At 39.9% G+C, this 18,263-nt stretch overlaps 1 long non-coding RNA gene across 1 annotated transcript in view; it reads left to right on the top strand.

Moving 5' to 3' along the window:
- The window catches only part of LOC109624921 (uncharacterized), a 38,822-nt gene that overhangs the window by 15,637 nt on the left and 4,922 nt on the right, over nt 1–18,263 (top strand). Inside the window, exon 3 of the long non-coding RNA XR_002202419.2 lies at nt 11,349–11,529. This is a non-coding gene — a long non-coding RNA (uncharacterized lncRNA). The remainder of the gene's footprint in view (nt 1–11,348; nt 11,530–18,263) is intronic.

Here is an 18,263-nt window from a genome sequence, read left to right on the forward strand (position 1 = left end):
AAAGGTTTTTAATTTTCAATCCAAACGCCTCTCATTGCCTCCTAATGTGGCAGCACAGTGTAGCCATAACACGCAGGGATGTTTGTAATGTTTGTGTGGCCGGGGTGTTAAATGCTACCTGTCCCTGTTAAGCCTGTCTGGCCATGCAGATTGCCTCCACTCACAGGCATTAGGCACAACTGGAATAGTTCTCATCTGCTATGGGGAGCATGGTCGGGTCTGATAATAAGGTCTTGATAGAGGGCATTAACTTGATGGCTTCTGCAGCCTGATATACCAACAGACCGTGGGCAAGGGCAGAGACTCAGGGAGAGACAGAGAGCCAGAGACAGCAGACAGTAGTCGCGCGTCAATTCACATATCAGTCATCCATTTGTGAAATAAACACGTTGAATTGATTTACTTGCAAATCTGGATCGAATTTCTAAAGGAGCTTTGTCAGGTTGGACTATGTCCGGTAAGGTGTGATTGAAGTTGACATGCATACAAAATCAAAATGATATTGTTTGTCGGTGCCAGTTAAAAAAAAAGAAAAGCACAAGGCAGAGCAGTTGATCATTAGCAACTACAACTCCAGAAATGTTGACAGGCTACTCTTGCATATAGTTTCAAAAACTCCCTTGCTTAATGATGTGTGAAGATGATGTCATAAAACATTAAACATTAAAACCTCTGCTATAAGTACTATACATGTCTATTTATAGTACTTGTAGTCTTATAAATGGTATGACTCCAAGCCCCATGCACTATAAAACTACAATTTAATAAATAACAATTAGAGATTAGTAGTCTGTCGAAAGTTATATTATCAGCATTCAGTTTAAAAATTGTGCCAACTAATGAAGCTTGTGAACATGAGGGAGTCTGAATAACTTAAATTCTTAATCTGTGATTTATTACAAAGACAGTTCTGCTAACTTGTGATGTCTCACCTCCTTAAGCCCTATGAGACGAATTGTAATTTATAAATATGGGTAATATAAATAACATTTGATTGATTATCACTTTCAGAACTAATCATGTGTTTCGAAGACAATGTGTCCAATAGATTATGTAGAAACATTGATAGTTTATTTGCATATACTTCCTAGTTTATTACATTATGGTTAAAAATACACCAGAAATCCTTGTTTCTGTTATGAGAAAAGTTCCCTGAGGCCACAATGGTCATCACCTCGGCCAAGGATATCCATATTTTGGGTTGTTGGTTTGTATGTTTGATTTACACAAGAACTATTCAACAGATTTCCATGAAACTTGGTGGAAGGATATGATAACAATCATGGAAGAAGCCATTCAATTTTGGTGCAAATCCAGATCATAAACGAACCCACGATTTTTGTTTCCATTTCAGTAACCTAGCGAGAGAGTGTGTTCTTCAACATTGAAAAACATCAGGCACATTTAGGGAACAGGAGTGTGAGAAATATGTTGATTGATTGAATTAAAGGGGACTGTTGGTTGGCCTTGGCAGTGGTATGAACTCTACTCATTGTCATTCTAGTTTGATACATGTGTCAAAAATAACAGAATTATTTTTCCCCAGTTAGGGTTAGGTGTCTGTTTAAGGTGGGAATGTTATGCCTTTATTCTACCTTACCATCTTTGATGATATATTGAAAAATGTCAGGTGCAAAAGATGTGCACCAATACTTACTACTGCAACATTCTGAATATTTCAAAACACATTGAAAGTGTGCATATAATAAAGTTATGTTAGGAACATAAAGCTGTTGACACTAGTGCTTCCCATACGCATTCTTGCATTTCAAACACATAACACAAAAGCACCACTGCACACCTTGTTTTCAAGGAGCTCTCTAGAGCTCTAGCCAGGGGTCCACAGTAGCTGCCTTTGCCTCCTTTTTTCCTGCAGGTAATTGTGTAGACACAGGGTACAATCACTGATGGTGACAGTTTCTCACCCTGAGTTGGTTGCATCTAAGAACGGATCAAGACCTTCGATCAGCTCTCTGAGCTGAGTATGCGCTGACAGAGATAAGATAAGGCCTTTGTGCTCATCCCATTCCAACACATTGGATACTTTTTGCATGTATAAAGGCACAAAAGCCTTCACCTGTTTCAGAGTGAGGTTCCATCATGTGGCATTCACTGTTGGAATTGTATCACCAAACCACAGCTGAAAGTGATCTTTAACTGAGGTGTTGTTGTCGAGGAGGTTGGCTGCTTGAAATACCTTTACCATGGTGCTTGACAACTCACTGATGTCTTTAAACAGATCTGCAATGACCATATGCAGTGATTGTGTAAGACTATGCATCGTACAGTTCTCATCCAAAGAGGCATAGGCTGCTTGTTGATCAACTGGCATCAGGTCTTGCCTTCTCAAATGTGCTGGGATCATGAACTTCAGTATCACAAGGACATCTTTGGAGTGGCTGGCCCCAGAAAGCTTTTCTCATGATGGAAACATCATCCTTTATGAAAGGAAAGGAGAAAATGCCACCCCACAATTCTTTGCAGCAGCAACATTTAAAATGACAAGCTTGTAGTTGCACCTGAACACAAACGTAAATATAAAAAACTGCTTTTTATTCCCATGACATGATCCAGAACTGATGTAAACATCACGTGATCATCTAAGCTCCTGATTTCTTCTCTGTCACATCTGTCCACTTAACAACAAACATATTGAAGTAACATGTTCAGTTCAGAATATCATCATTGTAACTAAACACGAATATAAAAGGAATTTAAATCCCTCAATTTTGGAATGCACAAGGAGATGATTTGGACTTTCTGAAAGCAGCCTCAATGTGGCCCGCCATGAGCGCTCTCTAGTGTCAGAGACGTCTGACGGCATTTTGATAAGACAGAATGCTAATGCAGACAGAGCAGAGCCCCTCCTCAAAGGGCAAATATGTTCTGATTTTTATTTTCACCAGTGGAAACATAAGGAAATAATTCCATCCAAAGACTAAAACTAACACAACCGGCATGAGAAGATCAATATGTCTGTTTCCACTGATCTGTTGTTTTCTCCATCTTAAATCTTTGATGTGAACATGACTGTAGCCTACTTGTATACTCTGATTAGAAACCCAATGATCCTGTGTACAAAGACTAGAAATCTCCATGAGAAATTCAGCTGAGGAAAACAGGTTTCTTTAATCCCCACCTCTATTACAAGCAAACAAAGCATCGGATTTGTTTTGAAAATGAAAGATGATCCTGGCTTGATTTAAATAAAAAAGTTAACACTTTAGTGCGGCATCTAGAACATGCAACATTGCATTTCACTGTATTGTTTGGTGTGTGACAATTAAAACCTTTTGAATTCTTGATTAAAATTGTGTGAAAGATAACATGACACGGTGTATTCACCTAACAAAGAAACGGATGAGTGAGACAAAATGAGGATGGAGAGGTAATGATGTAAATGATGAAACAAATACCATAAAGCACTTGAGAAAATAGTGACACATTTACAGGGGGGAAAAAGAAATCCACAAAAGACTATAGTGGAAAAATGCTGCTCTGTTTTCAGTGTCTGCACCAGTCAGAAATCTGATAAGCACTGATCCTCCATAGCGCTGCCGCCTCCACTGTCATCTCTACAGACTGAAGGGGGAACACGGTGCAGTGTTTATCACCCCATTGCCATCATTAGGAATTACACAGATTAGTCTTGACATTCTCGCAGATGAGCGTGGTAACAAAGGGAGCAGGCTATTAGCATGCTAATGCTCGTCAAAAGAGTTCAGAGTGGTCCTTTCATCTAGGCTTAAGCGCTCTATTCTGCTGAAAAGTGCACTGATAATACATGTCTGACTCACCTGTGAGCATGTCTGTGTGCATATTAAGTGCATACAATATTTTTGTGTGTGTGTATCTGTGTGGTGGTTTCACAGTGCCAAAAAGTGAGGCTACGTTTCAGTTGCTTAGCAGTGACAATGCTATAAAATACAAAACTGTTCACCACCAGCTATTTGGAATGGTCATTAGGCAGGCAAATCAAGCAAGATTTGCCTGCTACTGCAGCGTGTTTTCTTGTCTTTCTCTCACAAGGTGGCAGTGTACCGCCTTGATTTCTCTGCTCCAGTGGAAGAGAACCCGTCTCGTGGACACGATCAAGTCTCTCAGTTTGGACTGAGTGAGAGAGGTATCAGCTGAAGCATACAAATGCTGATAGTACCGACTCTCAATCCTTATAATGTTCTGCAAAGTGTTGTGCATGGTCTTATTTAGCGGACAACTTGGGTTGAATGTGAAACAATGACTTTGGTAAACGACGGTGTGTGTCTGAGTGAGAATAGTGTGTTTCTTATCCAATGTGTATGCGTGCATGCACAGACATGGACATCGTATTGATGTGGATGCACATGTGGTTCAATTGTGTTTAGAGTGATATGCAAGCGCCATTGTCTCATGTTACTTTGCATTGATCATTTCAGCTTCATCCTTTGTTCATGCAGCTGCATTCTCTGTTGAAAATGAGGACAACACGCCTCAAATCCCTTGCTACACTTATATGGCTGTAAAAAAAAAAAAGAGAATGTTGGCATATTAAAAAAGGCTCAACATGCACTTCTTTAAATATGAGTCTAATCCTTGGTCTGTTTTTCATTTTCTGGGGTAAATGAGCTTTAAAAGCCTTTAGTCAAAAAAGACTCTTATTTAGGCCTCTTAACGACAATCTGGGCCTTTGAACATGTCTTCGGCGGCTCTCTGTGATCCATATTGTTGCTGAATGAAGCTGATGTATAGAATGAGATGGCAAGTGTCCAGATACACATCAAGGCAGCGAGATAAGGCGCTCTCTTGGGGAAAATCAAATAGAGCCTGGAAAAGACAGCGGCTTCACACAGTAGCTAAATGGTAGCTGGTCAAAACAAGATGCGCACAAGATCTGTCGCCGAGGATGAAGCCTCTGTGGTGTTTGCCAACTCTAAAATAGAGCTCAAACAAACAAGGGGGTGTTTTTTCCTACTCTGAATATTACACCAAGTGGGAAGTTCATGTGGAATACATTGAATATATAAAAATAATGCTAGCTCATGATGGCAGTCAACCATGGCCATGGCTGAGACCACAAAAACATCCAAATAAAGTTTTATCCTCTTAGATATAAAAATGACTAACAATTGCTATACAGTCATAATAGGTATATATTTTACACAAAGTAAAACGGGAGAGTTGTAACTTCCCCTTTAAAAAGATTCTCTGCTGTGGATAGGCAGGTGACCCCCATTAAAGAAACTGAATCCCTATACAGATAAATATAGGACGGTGAGAGATAAGGAGGATAAACCTGCAGTATTATAGAAAAAAACAGACGATGGAAGCAGAACAGAGGAGCACTTTGTTTTTCATGATACGATCTATCTGCCGCATATCACACTCCAGATGTTGAGACTCTGCTGTCTTCATAAGATGAGCTGACCATCTTAACATCTTTCTCTCCTCGTTTTATGGCTTTCTCTTTTGTCTCTTTCTGTTTCGCCCAAAAAGCCCACCACCTCACTGCCGGTCATCTGCCATCAATCTGGAAGCCAAGTACAAAAGTATTGACTTTTCCTTGTCAGCCTGTGCAGGCAGATGCAAGCTTATTATTTTGGTCCAGCTCCCAAATATCTCGACACATAGTCCAGGGACTCTTAGCTCTATTGATTAACCATTAAAAGTCCTGCTAGCCTTTGGCTCTGTGTCCTGTGCAGCGCAAATAATCAAAACACACACAGACATTTTGATGGTTAAAGCAGTTTCTGGCCCCTGTGTTCTCTGTGGCACTTGACCTTTCAACGGTACAGGGTTTAGCTCTTCACATGCAGAAGGAGCCCTTGTAGAGCATCTTGTGCTTCTGGGAGCACCTGGAGTGTCCTCTGTGTTTACATAGGATCTCTTTTCAACGATGCTCAAGGGCCTGTGGTAAGAAGCCATGATGATAATGTGACAACAGTCACCCAGTCAGTATCATATTAACATATAGCATCTGTAAGCATTGCTGCCCTAGGTGGGCTGCAACATGAACTCTAATTATTGTTGTACTGAGAAACTCATTTAACACCAAATCATGTGTATCATATTCTATTACTACCAGACTATGAGTATTATGGCATGACTATGAACCAAATATGTCTATGTTGACCGAATGAAACATCTGTCTGGTCAAGTTAAACAACGGTGAACTTTGTTGTGAATATGTCTGAGTCGTCTGGAGTTTGAAGCAAAACAGGAAATGACTGCTTGAATTATGTCCAGTGTTCTGTCTTCAATAGAATTCTGCATATGTGTATACTAGAAAATGTCATGTCAGATTCCTGCACAGGTCCAGTTTGGCAAACACAAAAAGCTTAGTACCAGAACTGACCAGTCATCCCCAAATCCAAATGCAGGTGCACCGGCCTGCATTTGGATTTGTCACTTTTTTTCACTTTCGCTTTAAAAGTCTCCCACATTGTAATTGTGGAGTTTGCAAAATGGTTGGTCTGAGGTTATCTGCTGTTTTGTCCCATTCAGATATGAAAAGCTCTCACTCAGTTCCTCATCTGCCACTTGTTGATGGAGGCTAAATCAAAGTACCATAAAGAGAATCGAATTTTCTGTCCAGGGTGACTGTGTATGTGGTAACGGCACTTTCACTCTCATTGTTATAGTGATTGTAGCCAACCCAGTAACCATGTGTAACTACAGTGTTATTATGCGCTAAATGCAGTGTAATGCACTATTGTCCATCAAGCAAGAAATCAGTGCACACATTATAGACAAGATGAGGAAGAGAGGTGAATTTCAATCTGATCACCTGTAGTGTGAGTGATTTACCTTGCTTTAAAGATGAAATGTAAAAGACATGGATTGTGAGATGTTTTACTTTACAACAACCTAACCCAAATCCTTACAATGGAACTATGGACATGCATAGTGTTGGATTATAACATTAACAGTTACATTTTTTTATAGAACAATATAAATGTGTAGGTGAAAATGTACAATAGGTCAACACACAAAGTCTTATACAAAACAGCAACACCACACAGGCATACCAATACAATATAGATTTGCTGTTTATGTATTATAGAAATGACAGCCATGGACGACTCTGAGTATCAACAAAGGAGACAGATGTAATATAAATTTATGTACAGTCATACTTATCTGACCAAAGTCATACAAGTGATAAACCAAACTGCAGTTTCCAATTTATGACAAAACCTTTATGCCACCAATAAAAACTCAATTTCTTCTGTCTGGCAACACAACACTCATTCTCCCCACGCCAAATAAAAACAAATAATGCATGCTACATATAGGCTTTGTTATTTTTATAATAACAAACACTGGGTGTGAAAAGCTGAAACCAAGAAAAAACACTCAAATGTAACATAGATATTGTTTTGATAGAGGAAGCCTGCCAGTTCTCCACAATATCCAATAAATTAACACAGGAGTGAAAAGTAGTTCTTCCTCGATTGACAGAGGCATCTCAACAGAGCTCTTCCAAGTCGTCACTCTGCAGCCACAGCCAGCAGATGATCATTTCGCGCAGCACCTCCAACTGATCGGGCCTGGGGGGATTATACAAGCCATCACATTCTATCTATTCCCTTGAAGCTCCCCTTCAGCCACTCTCCTGCCTGCAACTTGGCAGACATGCAAATGATCCTGTCAATGTCGCCCTCACCCTGCAGCCCCACAGCCCCCAACCCTGCAAATAAGTCAAGGCCATTTGCTGAAATGGTGGGTCTGTGACCCAGGGTGGCTGTCACACCTCGTACTGCTTCTCCTCAGTCACTTTGGAGGTAGCTCTGACATCTCAACTAACGAATAGTGAAGAAAGAGAGATTTGTTTTTTTTCTCCAGCATTTATTCATGGGACAATAAGCAGCAGTTTAGCAGCATGTAGAGGTGAACATTATAAATGTCCATTAATGAATTTGTGGAGCAAAATACTCATCCACATAACTTGAATGTAATGATTATTGTATTTCTAATTGTATAAATAAGGCAAAGTACCTGTAATGTTACTAGATGGATTTTAGAAAAACATTCATATCACAAAAAATAAAAACATACTTATTGCTACAAATACAATGTCCTCACATGCTTTTTGATTAAATTGTAATCTATAGTTAATTAATAAATTACACAAATACCTAGTTTGAGTAATATTTAAACACATTTTAAAAACGATTTCCAACCTCTACTCCCAGGCATTGTCAATATGTGTCCCAGCGCTGCACATGAGTGCATTTCTTTTCTCCTCTTAAGATGCAGATGTGCTCGAGTTTACTCACATTGTGACAGTCTGTCTTTAAGTTATTCCAGAGATTTTCACTGGGATTTAACTCTGCCTGGGTGACTAAAAAAAATTCATATTCATTGTTAGAAGCCATTGGAGTGTAGATGCAGTTGCGTGATTGTGATTACTGACTTGAACATGAATTTTCTGTTAAAACTACATTTTTGGGCTGATTCTTTTTGTGATGCATCCATTCATTATTTCCTCTTTTCCTGAAGTTCTTCTTAAGTTCTCGACTTTATAGAGGAGCTAAACAATCGGATGCAGTAATTTTGACATTGATCTGTGGCTTATTTGATCAAGCCCTTTTTGACCGTATGTGGTCGAGGTTGCTGAGTTTGGTCAGTAACCTATTTGAATAATCCATATGTCCATACATTTAACTTCTGTAGGAGCGTGACAATATCAGCTGAAGCAGAACAAACTATCATGAAATAATTGGATGGACTGCCATGAAACCTGGTGCAGATATTTGTGCCATTTTATCATAGTAGCTTTATATATCATCTTTTAAAATTGGTTCTGTCTAAGGAACCTTGTAGTAAAATCCCACTGTTGTTCAGAAGAATTCAGAAACGCCATGTCCGTGTTCAGTGCCTTTGCAGAACTATCAGGCTCAGCATTGTTTTATTCGGATTATGATGAAAAGTAGTGTACATGTTATGATACTAAATTTCTCATTTCATTGTGGGAATTTATAAGAGCACTATATAGACCAGAAATGTTGTACTTCAGGCACTGTTGTAAAATGGTAAAGAAAAAATAGTTTAATAAAGGTATCTTATAAAGTGAGTGATTCTGGACACAGTGAAGGTGGCAGATTACATTCTCTAGGTATTGTATGGTCTAATTGGTTTGGCCACCATGGGGCAAATTAAAGGAAGCCGCTATCTCACCCAATTAGTTGGTAAAACCATTCCAGATACAGTGCCACGGCACAGTAAATGTGACATGGGCTTCACCCAGGGCTGTAAAGGGGCTGGTCAATGACTGCTAAGCTTTAAGAGACGCAGTGTTGGCTTTGAAAGTGTTAACCAGAGCAGAGGTGTGTGTGTGTGTGTGTGTGTGTGTGTGTGTGTGTGTGTGTGTGTGTGTGTGTGTGTGTGTGTGTGTGTGTGTGTGTGTGTGTGTGTGTGTGTGTGTGTGTGTGTGTGTGTGTGTGTGTGTGTGTGTGTGTGTGTGTGTACGTGTACCTTTGTTAACTGGGCACTCTGCCTTCAGCCTTGTCTTCACCTCGGCACAACAAGAGACATGACAGCCATACGGCCCCTCTGCGGCTGGCTAATTGTGCGCAACATGTCAGTGGAGTGGCTTCTTGCCTGTCCTGCTCTTCATGACTGTGCTGACGACAAAAGGAAGTGAAGTGCTCTTATGCGTGTAAAAGGGTTGATGGTCAGAAATAACAATCATTTGGTTTTGCTTATGTTGAGTCATAAGACAAACGCCAACATTTTATACTTAAATAAAATGTAGACAAAGGAAGTGAATAAGAGATTTGAATAAAACCATTAGAACATTAACAGAGTACAGTTTAAGAAAGGACAGACTAGAAAGATTCATACATGCTTTGAATTTTTATTGTTAACAGTCAGATCAGTCATTCAGTCCAGCACAGCCAAGGCTGAAATATCTTATTGAACTCTGGATGAAATCTATTAAGTCTTGTATATTTATGCTCCCAAGAGGATTGATCCCTTGACCTTTGGAGTGGTGCTGCCAGGATATGTCCAGCATTTGATGGAGTGCCATTATCAGATCAATGTTTGGTTTCCCATAGCAATGAATAAAGTGCACTAATAGAGAACATTTGCATTAGTCACACCTGTGCTAGCTACTACAAATATCTTGTTATGCTAAAATGCTAAGCTGAATGGTCACATTTCACACCTCATTTGCATACATTCGCTACATGTGCTCTCCATTCATTATATTGTGTAATCATAGCACTAGTTGCATCAGTGTTACAGATCTAATGAGGTATATATATACATACACACACATTGAGGTGTTATATAATAATACTGTGAGAGTCACAAACATTGGATCAACAGAGAAATACATACTGAAAATGGGCTTTATTTATTGCTTTATTAGCAATATAATGTGTGTAATTTTGTGATGTCACAAAGAAACGGTTAACGCCCTCAGGCCCAGCACCACCCATTTATATCCACTGTTCAACCCAGCAGCATTTGGTTTACATGAGAAAAAGTTGTTTATATAATTCTTTTCTTTTAATGACTCTAATTATTGTTTTGTTTGGCCTTTTCAAAGGTCAAGGTCTTTTGTAATGTTTTTCTTCTACCTACAGCTGGATAACTATCTTGCTGTCTTCATGTTTCGTGTTATTTACATAAGTTACACATGGACTGTAAACTAGTCATGGATGTATGTGAGTGGACTACATATCACGGTTAAGCAGAAAGCATAAGCTGTTTGATTGGTCTGATTCTGTAGCTGCTTCCCCATATATGCCACCACTACACCTTCCTCACACACACTCTATCATGATTCCTCCCCTGTGTTGGACTTTTGATATGTTTTTTGGGGACTTATGATTCATATATTTGCACTTTTAATGAATTATTTTACATTTATTTTGAAACTTCATTACTTTGTGTTTGTCTTACTTTACTTCCTGACTTTTTCTGGTTTCCCCTCTTTGTTGATTACTTGCACCGCCTTTATTAGTTTTACCTGTGTCATGTAAACTTTGTGGATTTTGTCTATGTGTGTTGTGTTTCACTTTCCTCTGTACCAGCAGTTTAACCAGAGTTTCTTCCTCCTGCGTTTATTTCCCTGTAAGTTTCTGAACTTTGCGTCAGTTTTTTTGAACACCTCTGCCTTCCCAAATCCCTATCTGGTCACCTAAGTTTTAAGTCATAATAAAGACTGTTTCGGTGGATCTGTTCTCGTGTGACATTACATTTGGGAGCTGACCCATTCCTAGACACAGACACTCGCTTTAACATCACCAGTGGTCTCTTGTTTAAAATCTGCCCCATCCAAAACGTCATGTCTGATGGTGATAATGACGCTTCCCTTCACCTGATTATCAACTCACCATATTCCCTTTCTGCCCCGGCAGCCTGATCACCATCCTCTCTGACGTCCCAGATGATCTTGGATTCTGTGGCCATGTATGTGCCTCTGGCAGACGTCAACACTGTACCATTCTGTCCAAAGGGTCTAGCCACTCCTGCAGATGCTGCCAGATGATCCAGGGTTTTGCACCATAACCCGGCCCAAGACTTGATTTGGATTTACTGGTGAGTTTTAATAAGCTACATTAGTAACTTACGTTGCATTGGGTTGGCCTGGTTGTGTGTTACTCAAAAAACAGATTGATCATTCTTGCTTAAGCTTCAGAAGGAGAGGAGAAGTTAAAACTACCTTGAGATATACAGATGTTTTATTTTTGACTAGTGATAAAAGTTCATTGTAATTCTGCACATAAGACAACTCTTAATCGAGTTTACAGTTCTTGCTTAAAATGCAGGATATTGTAAATGAACCTCTACTACAGGTGGGAATGCAATTTTCTTTTATTTTCTGAAATACGTGTGCTGAAATATTTGAAAAATCATTTGTATATGAGGAAAACATCAAGATATAATAGAAACAAAATTAAACTGGACAGCATAATCAAGATATGATAAGAAAACAGAAACAGTGGAAAACTGCAAAGGAAATAAAGAAAACCAGCTTCAGGAGGAAAGTACGTAACGCACTAACAATATGTGTTTAACTCAGTGTGTGTGTGCAAGACAGTAAAATACATTGTGGAAAAAACATTTTACATAGCAAAGTAAGGAGGAGGAAATAAACAGGAAGAGGAGGAAGAGTGAAAGTGTCTGGCTAGCTGAGGCTGCAGGTGGGAATATACCAGCATCAGGTTAAACCTTCACACTAACAATGCAACTGACTGATCAAAGCCAGTGACCTACTTTCCCTTGCCTAATTCAATCTAGCCCAAATTTACCTTGAGGGAAAGAAAAAGGTAGTCCCGGAAAAGGAGGGAGTCCCTGAGGAGGAAGCGTGCTGTTGGAGAAGATGCTATAAACATCAGTAGAGGATGAAATCAAAAACAAGTGTGGCACAGGTAGAAACCCCCCTTAAGGCCTTTATTGTGCTGTTCATCAAACATTAACAGTGAGGACAAATACCATTGAGGAAAACGTTGCGCTTGGAGAGCAGTGATGATGAAAAGCCCCCAAATGCATCTGACAAGGAGTAAATATTGAATTGAAAGATAAACAAGGTGAATATCCTTCATTATTCATGCCAATGGGCAAAGACAAGGAAACTTGATGCATGGAAAACAACATCCCTTATCTGTCTGGCCGGCTCATAAAAACCCAGGTCAAGGCTAATTTTACATTGTGTTGTATTTGTTTTTTTTTCTGCTTAATAGTGTCTGGAACTGTCAGAAAGTAGTTCTGTGTTTCAACATTATATCACATTATTGGTTTTTTTTTCCAACATCCCGCTGAAATGACAGCTGCGTGCACACAGAGGCCTCTTTGTGATTGTGCCACGGAGCACTCTCCATTTCTATTCATGTGGTGCAGCTCCTTATTGCTCGCTGCTCTGCATTCAGTGGGTCTTTTATCCCCACACATCCATGCTTGGGATGCAAGACTGGTCCACTTTGACTTCAGCGCATCTATCCTTTCCAGCACCTTTGTAATACAGCTCACTACACACATGTGTCGACGTGTTCGTGCCTTTTCCATTTGGGCTGCCTGTGTTTGTGCTCTCCAATGCCCAAATGGAAAACAAACAGGCAGCGATCCCAGTGCATAAATATAAAATATGTACTTAATTATGTTTGTGCATTAAGTGATTTATGCAGACGGTACACTCACTTGGGCAAAGAAAACAACAAGTCAACTTAAAGTCAGCAGTCTCAGATCATTGCCATAGAGAGCCACACTGTGGCCTCGGAGAGGGAGTAAAAGCAGCATTGCTGCATGAAGGAAGCTTAATACACCTGCTAACAGGCTCAGTGGACAGTAAAGTGGGATAAAGGGGTCTACCTTACACCTGGGATCCTGTCCTAAAAGAGCCTTGTTATTTCCTGCTAGTCTGTCGGGAAGGAGTTCTTTCTTTCAGAAACTTTTTGAATAAATGCACTTCCTCCAAAGATGAAGGCTAGGGGATAAATTATGCTTCTGATTGACTTAAAATGCGACAAATTTCAACTCACATCTTTCAGCTCTACTCAGTGGCCATGTTCAGATCTGGTATTAACATCCGTCTCAGGGCACAGAAGTGAAAGTATCCAGGACAAATTGAGGATGCATTTGAGATCCAATTATATAGACCATTTTTTATTTTTTTTTTAGCAATGGGACTGCAGATTCATCCTGACCACATTGACTTATTATTCATCTGACATCCACTGACCTGCTCTAGTTTCATAATAAATATAATTTTCTTATGCCTCTCAATGTTTCTCATACATTGATTTATTTGAGATTTACAATTTCACATGAGTGAATTGTTATGTCCTTATAGAGCTGAGTGCAGTGAATTGATTTGTTTAGCACCTCATACACATTTGTTGTTTGCAGACTGCAATGACACATCACATGTTTATTTGCATGCAGAGCGGTAAAGTGAGATCACAAGTGGTCACTCAAGACACGTGGAGATGCAGGTTTGAATTTACTTTCATAGAACTGTCTACTTGTTATCTGCTCACCGAAGACACATAATATTGTCAGGTACACAGTCAAGTATTTAATATTAATAATGTCAAGAGATATCACCATAGGGTCATGTTACAGTTCACTTTGAGGATACAGGTATAATTGTGTGGGTCTTGTATTCCAGTCAGACTTGCAAAGAAGCAGACAATGATATTTATATGACCCAGTATGAACAGGTCTACTCTATTTGAAGCTGCAGACTGACCTTTTCCCCTTCAACCTATTGTTGTTGTTGCAGAATTGAGCTCTTAGCACAAACAGAAAAGTTGTATCACAGCTGGAAACTGATGATTAAAGTTAGGAGCGTCATGCAGGCTAAACTTCTCAGGGTGTCACATTTAGAGCAGGCGGCATGGGGGCCCATCTGCAGAAAAAACAAAGATAAATAATGATGCAATTTTATGAAATTTGACATATATTTAAAGACAGGTTTGCATTATTTCAAAAACTAACTCAATCCCTTTTTGCAGCTCAGTAATCTCAGGGTTGTCAGGATAAATACATTTATGTTAGAATGTATATTTATTTAGATTTAGTCAATTTGTACTGAAATTGAGGGCTATAACTTCACAACAAAGACCACACACACACACACGCACACACACACACACACACACACACACACACACACACACAAAAACTCCAAATAAACTTACGGACTGTAGATAGAAATCTCCAGGTAAAAAGGACACTGCCAATGTGGTAACAGCTGTATTTTCAAGCACACTGCATTTCTAAAAACAAACGAATGGATTCAGTCAACAGAAATGCTTGGGTGCTTTTATTTTGAAAAAGGTAGCCTCCAGAAAATGCTGCAAACCTCTGTTTGTGACGTATTCTACAGATAAACATTGAAACTGTGCTGAAAGATCCTTTTCTCTGTATATTCTGCTGTGAACCGCATGCTGAACACGGAAAACATCGGCGAGACCATGAATCTCTAGAAGAGCAGCACTGGTGAAAAGGCTGCTGAACCGCATCCGGTGTGGCAGCTCTCATCTAACATAGGCCCAGAAATGTAAAGCAAGCTGTTCCGCGGCCGATTTGCAGCCGTTCAAGCTGTTTTGCCATTCCACAGACGATGTGGCCTGGGAGTTAGAGTACAGATGAGACTGTGCCGACATCACAAGCAGTGCCTCTGCTCCTCTACCTGTAAAAACTGTAGTCACCTATTTTCTACTGCTCAACCTCATTCAAAACTCCATCATCACCATGAGCCTCAGTATAAATCCAGATATCCAAAATCTGGTGGGATATGTGCCCTCGCAGCTTCAATGGTTATGACACTTCTGATAAAATGTTTGTTCGAGCTTATGTAAATCTATCGGTCCATTGTTATCAAAGCTGCTTTGCTTTTGCTTTGCTTTACTTTCAACTGTTGGCTAGTTTGCATGAAATTTGTTCACTTTTGCCTCCTGGCAGGTAGAAGATATAGATGTTAAAACCTGAATTTTCCTATAGCACCACCATAGTTTGAGATCTGTAGCCTTGAGTAAAATGTTAGTCACTTATTAACCCCAGAGATTGAATCAACGGCATCATCCACTCCAAAATTCAGTTTGTTGATAAATTGACGACGGCCATTGAGCCATATCTTTATATTGTGTTTTTTTTTGTTATACTGTAATAATGCTAAATAGCTAAAAACATGTAATGAACATATTAAGCCGTATAGGCCTACCCTCTAAACATCATAACATCAATCATGAACATTGTCCTGTAAATTATTAGCATTTAGTACTGACGTGCTTAAGCAGAGCCTAACTGAGCTGCTAGCACGGCTGCAGACTCTGTTCTTCTAACTTTAACCACGACAAATCATTAAAACTGACCTTACCCACAGCTGCTTAACACTTTTTGACACAAACTAATGAATGAGAAATGTGAAAATGTTTCCAATTTGTTACCCAGTCCTCTTGTGGAGAAACACAATTTTAACCTAATTTCTGTCTACACGTTATCTCTAATTCAGAGTTTGTTCTCATTTCGCAAATGTTCTGCCAGTAAGTCACCTTGAGCTTCTGATGAGCAGAATCCATGAGGTTTTAGGTTTGCTGAACGTCTTTTTAAAGTTTGGTATATTGTTAATGATATGCTGTTAAATTATTCTGAACAAAACACAGCATCTAAATGTATCTGTAAGTCTAGTATGCAATGCATACACAATATGTCAAAGTTGTATAAATAAAATATACTTATGACGTGTAAGTGTATATAGTGTTTGCACTTTTGCCCGTTTGCCACTGTGTGGATATGTGGGAGTGCATGGATTGGATGGACATTTTCTGCTAATGTGTCTTTGTGATCTGGGGCCAGATACCAAAGCATCTAACACACCCCTATAGTACACACACCCGCAGTCAACTCCAACTTGGCCGCCATTTACACAGAGCCAGTCTTCCTCATCATTAGACTGGCCACCTTCTGTGAGAATACCAGGGGCAGCATGACCCCGGCCAGCGTCACCTTCCCCCTCTCGTCATTACCACTGAAGCAACACTGTCCAATGGCCATTGTTTTATTCCTGGTATGCTACAGTCTGCTCCTGTGTGCCCAGCAGGTATTTTACTGATTTACAGGAAGTTCAACTCCAATCTGAATGAGGACACATTTCAAAAATATGATGTTATGGCAAGGCAGAGATTCAGACGAGAATAACTTCGGAAACTTGTGTTGATAACATTCATACAAAATTAAAAGGTTTTTAACATTTGCTGACAGGGAGGCTGCAACCTTCGGCTTTTGATTGATTTACTTTAAACCTGCCACAACTTTATAATCAGAGTCAAATCAGGAAGTTGAAAAAGAAAGAGTTGGGTCTGATGAAGTGGTTATATGCAGGATTCATTTTGATATCTGTTTTTAGATTTAATCTCCTCCTTAGGTGCTCAGTGGTAATCACTGAGGTGCATACTGAATTTAGTAGCAGCAATTTAGTAATGTGGGACGACAGTGGAACATCTTTATCCTCAGATTTTCTCTCGGTAAAATTAGTTTTTCCCGGAAACAAAAATAAAATAAAAAAATCGCTCATGGTATTGGAGGTAAGGAAGGCGCTACGAGACAGTCCACATGGACTGAATACAAGTCAATTCACAGCAAATAATTTTACAGCAGTCATTAGCTTATAGAGCTGTTACAACATGCGTAGTAGTATAGTACCATTATCATCCAATGGTCTCACGTGCTTATCCAGATGTCTCCGATATGCTCCCTAAGAATCTGGGCATTTCCCCAACATTCCCCCCACAGTCCCTCCCAAGTTAGCTGTCTAATCCCCAGACGGCCGCAACATTAAAGGGACGGCCTTGCTATATATAAATATAAAAAGATACACATTTCTTTCCATTTGATCTTTATCCCGACTCCCTTTCTTGCTTTCTGTCTCTTCTTCCTTCCCAGAGTGTTCTGTAGGCCCCTACGCCCATTTGAGTGATCCTCCTGATCAAAAAAAAAAAGAATTTCACCACTGTTACTTTTTCATCATATTCCGACATCTCCCTTGGTGTTTCATTTGTCGCCAAGCATGGGGTTTTGGGCCACTGTTTGTGTGTAGCGTAGAGCTTCTCTCAGTCTAACAGTGGCCTAACTATATTGCACGGAGCTCACACTGTGTTTTGTCTTGTCCCTTTTCCTCAAGGCTGTGTGCATTCATCTCCGTGTGCTGCCAGCGCCGCTATGCTCACTGCGCTGTTGCCTGCTTATAGCAGAGTGAAAACGTACTCCTGCTCCCTCTCAGGCCAACTAATTATGGACTTTGATTATTCCCATTTTGTTTTACTGAGTGTGGCGCTGCCGCCAACAGGCGGGACTGGCAGAAAGGCCAGCACCATTGATTGTCTCAGTTTCAGGTCTAATTGAGCCAAATGGGAATGGCTGTTGCCAGAGTTCACTCTCCTCCAGTGTTTACACGCTGATCCACCAGAGAGACATTCATTACTGCCTCGCTGAAAACTTCTCCACACACACACACACACACACACACACACACACACACACACACACACACACACACACACACACACACACACACACACACACACACACACACACACATTTTGTAGTCATATTGATAAAGAGTTGAAGATCTCAGTGGTCTGTGCGTACAGCTGGGCCTGCAGATGCTACTGGGAATTACTGCAGTTTTCTAATGGTGCTGGGGTCTACATCACAGAGCCATTATTTCTATCTGTGTTCCTTTCTCGACATTACAGCCTGAATGTTTGCCGCTGTTCAACCCACACTGGCTTATAATTGCATACAAGGGAGCATGGTGTAATATTTGCTGT

Source organism: Paralichthys olivaceus, chromosome 1 (assembly GCF_024713975.1).
Source record: "Paralichthys olivaceus isolate ysfri-2021 chromosome 1, ASM2471397v2, whole genome shotgun sequence".
In the NCBI taxonomy this organism is placed as follows: Eukaryota; Metazoa; Chordata; class Actinopteri; order Pleuronectiformes; family Paralichthyidae; genus Paralichthys; species Paralichthys olivaceus.